Below are 5,067 nucleotides of genomic sequence, written 5' to 3'. Positions count from 1 at the left end.
CCTTTTATCCCACTCCTGCAGCCCTTTACTTGTAGCTCTCAAATAAACCACTTAGCACTTAGTCCTTGCCTCAGATTCTATTTTCCAGAGATCCTAGGTTAAACAACTACATTATTTAGATTCCTTTGAAGTTAGATGTGACCATGTAACTGAATTCTAAACAATGGACTACAAGGAGAAATTATGTATCCCACTTCCAAACTTGACACATACAAATCTGTTCTTTTTCTATACAAACTAACTAGAAGAGAGAAAGAAAAAGAAAAACTGGGAACATTTGGAAGCCTTTACATGGCAGAGCCTCTGTTAGCCTGAGTCCCTGAATGATAGGGATTTGTTCATATTCCCACTACTATTACATGAACCAAAAAAAATAAATAAATAATAATAATACACTTCTCTTATGTTTGAACTGCTATATATTTGAGGTCTATTGGTCATTGCAGTCAGCATATGCTACTTAACAGACTTAAACCGGCAAACCAGTAACTATTAAAGTTACTAAACCAGTAACTACAATTAGTAAAGATCAAAATTCTAAAAAAGGTATGATGCAAAGGCTGGGAGTCACACGTTCCTCTTTTTTTTTTTTTTTTTTTTTTTTGGTGCCTGCTCGCCTGAAACCATATCTTATTTGTAAATTTGTGTAAATGAAGTAAAGCAACAGAGTCATGATTCATTTCTCCAAAATTTACAGTTACTAGGTCTTTTTTTTTTGAAGATTTATTTATTTATTTATTTGAGAGAGAGAGAGAGTACATGAGAGGGGGGAGGGTCAGAGGGAGAAGCAGACTCCCCGCTGTGCAGGGAGCCAATGTGGGACGCAATCCCGGGACTCCAGGATCATGACCTGAGCCGAAGGCAGTCGCTTAACCAATTGAGCCACCCAGGCGCCCCAGTTACTAGGTCTTCTTTAAAAGCCATTCCTACCCAGTCATCCTTCAACCCCTCTTTTCACACCTCCAGAAAAAAAGCCAAATGAACTAAACTGGCAGGTGCTCATCTGTATAAACATCTTTGTGCAGGTTTTACTAATAAAGGCTACAATCCCAGGAATGCAAGAGAAACTAAGCTAGATGCAATCACTGAAACTAACAGACTTCTTCATTTCTACCTTACATGTTACTCACAAATGAGAGTAATTTTTCTCTAAAAAGGAGAAAAGTCCCTGTGTGAGGAACACTTCATTTTTGATATTATAGTAAATGGTGCCCTCTAATCTTAAAACACAGGAGGACACTGTGGCACATAACCATTACTCCCATTTGCAATCGCTGCTTAATCTCAATCTTAATCTTAATACAAACAACTCAAAAATCTCCACCCACTTCATTCTCTTTCTCCCTCTTGGTACCCACATCATCGCTCCCTAAAGGTAAGCCCATGGTAGAGTGGAAATAGTAAAGTTCCTGCCTTTCTCTCCCAGCCCTGTATTCAGTAAGAAAGAACAGATGCTGGGGCAGTCATGTGCTAATAACTGATGGCAGCAGCATCCCAGAGAAGCTGTGAAAGAGAGATACAATCCAAACCAAAGACCGGGAAGGAGATGAGTCAGGAGTACAGGATGAAGTCAACATCTGTGGCTTCTGCTGGAGGGAAAGGAATGGTTCATAGATCTTGCTAGACATCAGCCCCACTAACAGGACATCTTAAATAGAGGAAAAACGGCACATTATCTTTATTTGTCCATTCAATGTATACTCACCGGGAAGTTACTATGCTTAGAACTCACTATACACCAGGCACAATCAACACTGCAGTGTACAAGATAATTAGATATCTGCTCTGATCGAGCTTGTGGACTAGTCTAGAAACTCCATACTCCATTTTCAATAAGTTAAAAGTACCAAGGGATTCATTCCCACCAGCTTTCCTAAGAAAAAATAAACTGCAAAAGTGATGATTATTATTATCCTAAACATCACTTATAAAACTTCTAAAAGTGTCCTCGCATGGCTTAAGATATAAATCTCAAGACACTGGCTTCTGAACTAAAAATCAAAACAGAAGTTCTGATAAATTAAAATTCCCTACCATCTATCCAGGTTCTTTCCTCTCCTAAAATCTTTAAATAGACTATCTGATTTTTTTAAATGAACCCTTTTGACATATCAGGGAGAGGTGAGACTTGAAATAGTGCTAGATTAGTTTACAGAGTGGATACATCTTTTGTTAATTAAAGTTTACAGAGTGGATACATCTTTGTCCAGGTATGAGCTGGACAAAGGCAAAGGCCAGGAAACTTCATTCATCACAGATGGTATTTTGCAAATGGGAAACTCTGCTGGCACAAGGAGGTGGCTACAGTGGTTGGTTCTTCTCTCAGAAAGATAGGGGGGAGGGTCTTATGCTCTGGCATAAGGGGGAACTCTATGCACAGCTGATAGAGGAGTGGGAGGGGCTGAAAGGAAGGGAGCCAGTCCCTTGCACATATTAAAAGCAACCCTGGATATGATAATGGCTTGGGGGCTATATTATTTTTAATATCCTTATCAGTTAGAGATGCATAATGATATACTGATGTCTAAAGCAATATGTGTCTAGAATTTGCTTTAAAATATGTCATTAAAGGACCACAAAATGTTGATATTTGTTAAAACTAGGTCATGGGTACATGGGTAAAATCTCTCTATTTTGTGTGTTTGAAAATTTTCATTATAAAATATTTTTTAGAAAAGCTACCCCCTGAGTCAGAAAGTTGTATACAGCTGAGGTACCAAGCTTTGAGCTTCTAACTGTAGCAGCTGCTACAGCACCAATAAATAGAAAATTCATGAACCTTTATTGCTGATCGTCACTGAGGCATTGCTGCATAGAGTGGGAAGGTTCCTCAGATTTGGGGGAGGAGAGTCCTGATGCAGTAAAATATAGGATCACATTCGCTCTTTTTTGTGGCTTCTGGGAAGCGGTAGCCTGCTTCAGGATGGAGCTGAACATCTCTTTCCCAGCTACTGGTTGCCAGAAACTCATTGAAGTGGACGATGAATGCCAACTCTGTAGCTTTTATGAGAAGCGTAAGGCCACAGAAGCTGCTTCTGCTGCTGCCGTGGGTGAAGAATGGAAGGGTTACGTGGTCCAAATCAGTGGCAGCGATGACAAACAAGGCTTCCCCACGAAGCAGGCTATCCTGACCCATGGCCATGTCCACCTGCTGCTGAGTGAGGGGCATTCCTGCTACAGACCAAGGAGGACTGGAGAGAGAAGGTGCAAATCTGGGGTTACATTGTGAATGCCAATCTCAGTGTTGTCAACCTGGTCATTGTAAAAAAAAGTGGGGAGTTGGAAAGAACATTCCTGGACTTACTGATATTACTGTGCCTCATCGCCTGGGGTTCCAAAAGAGCTAGCAGAACCCACAAGCTTTTCAGTCTCTCTAAAGAAGATGATGTCTGCCCATCTGTTGTGAGAATGCCCCCAAATGAAGAAGGTAAGTAACCTAGAACCAAAGCGCCCAAGATTCAGCATCTTGTGCCCTCCAACACAAACAATGGTGTATTGCTCTGAAGAAATGGTGTACTAAGAAAAATAAGGAAGAGGCTGCAGAATAGGCTAAACTTCTGGCCAAGACAATGAAGGAGACCAAAGAAAAACGCCAGGGGGGCACCTGGGTGGCTCAGTCATTAAGCGCCATGCCTTCGGCTCAGGTCATGAACCCAGGGTCCTGGGATCGAGCCCCGCATCAGGCTCCCTGCTCCATGGGAAGCCTGCTTCTCCCTCTCCCACTCCCCCTGCTTGTCTTCCCTCTCTCGCTGTGTCTCTCTCTGTCAAATAAATAAATAAAATCTTTTTAAAAAAAGAAAAAAACACCAGGAACAGATTGCTGAGAGACAGAGGCTATCTTCCCTGAGAGCTTGTACCTCTAAGTCTGAGGCCAGTCAAACATGAGATTTTCTAAAGATTAACAAATAAATAAGATCAAACTAAAAAAAAAAAAAGATAGGATCACAGTCTTTGTTCTCTGCACAAACTTATCCCAGATGCCACTCATCTCCCTGTCAATATAGCTGACAGAATATCAGAACCATAGAACCCCTTGCTCTTCAGCATATCTGCAGCTTGCTGACCACAACAGGCACTTTCTTGTGGACCAATTCGTGTTTATCTAATTCTAGTTCCATGTTTTTCATACCTATCCAAACACTTGTCCATGGCCACCTCTACTATGGTATATTTCTCATTCATCTTACTTAACCAAACAATAATTACTTTTCCATAATACCGTGAATATCTCCCTATTCAGTAATAATGACACTCCCACCAGCTATTATTTATTTTCTCCTAAAAAATGAACCCACATCTGCATTGACCCAAACCCTTCTCTCCAACCAGTGTTCCCTCACTTCCCAACCTCCCAGTGGACCTACCCCAGTGCTGGGCTGACTCTGGGCAAACAGCCCTTGGTCTCACTTATTGAGCTACTAACTAAATACTGGGATTTAAGCATGAACATGTCATTCATTGATTCAATAGACAATTGTTAAGCACCTATTATGAGCCATGTGTTACATTTACAAAAATAAATTAGATAGCAACCTTGAAGATGGTAAAAATCTACCATGGAGATAAGTGCAAAAACAATTGCAATAGATTGTAAATAAAATGCAGTTAGATATGTATGCTAGGTAGAGTGGCAACATTAATGAATATACTCACTTGGAACTTCTTGGAGTTAAGAGGTGGGGCTATGAGGAGGGTGCTTCCAAAGATAAAAAAAAAAAAAAAATCCTGATTTTTGCCTCTGAAAGGTAGAGTAGCAGTTTGTCAAGCATGTATAAGAAAGCTCAGATATAAATTATAAAAACTCTGTGAAGCTAGAATTAATAAAGGGACATCATAAGAAATAAGGTTGGAGGAATAGAATACAAAGGTTCTTAATGCTATAAACCTGGAGATATATTCCACAGAAAATATAAAGTCACCAAAAGCTTTTAAGCAGGGCTGTCAAACAATAATACTTGCATTTTAGAAAAATTGCCCTGTAGTAGAGCACGGGATGACTCTGAAGGATTGGGGTGAGGAAACAAGAGCAATTCCAGGCCAATCGTAACTGTCCAGAGGAGAGACGAC

General features: G+C 40.4%; 1 pseudogene; it reads left to right on the top strand.

Annotated features, from left to right (window-relative positions):
* The first annotated feature begins 2,923 nt into the window (after positions 1–2,923).
* On the top strand, positions 2,924–3,435 carry LOC123324884 (annotated as a pseudogene).
* The last annotated feature ends 1,632 nt before the right edge of the window (positions 3,436–5,067 follow it).

This window comes from Neomonachus schauinslandi, chromosome 1 (genome assembly GCF_002201575.2).
Source record: "Neomonachus schauinslandi chromosome 1, ASM220157v2, whole genome shotgun sequence".
Taxonomy (NCBI): domain Eukaryota; kingdom Metazoa; phylum Chordata; class Mammalia; order Carnivora; family Phocidae; genus Neomonachus; species Neomonachus schauinslandi.
This window is presented reverse-complemented; position numbering and strand designations above follow the sequence as displayed.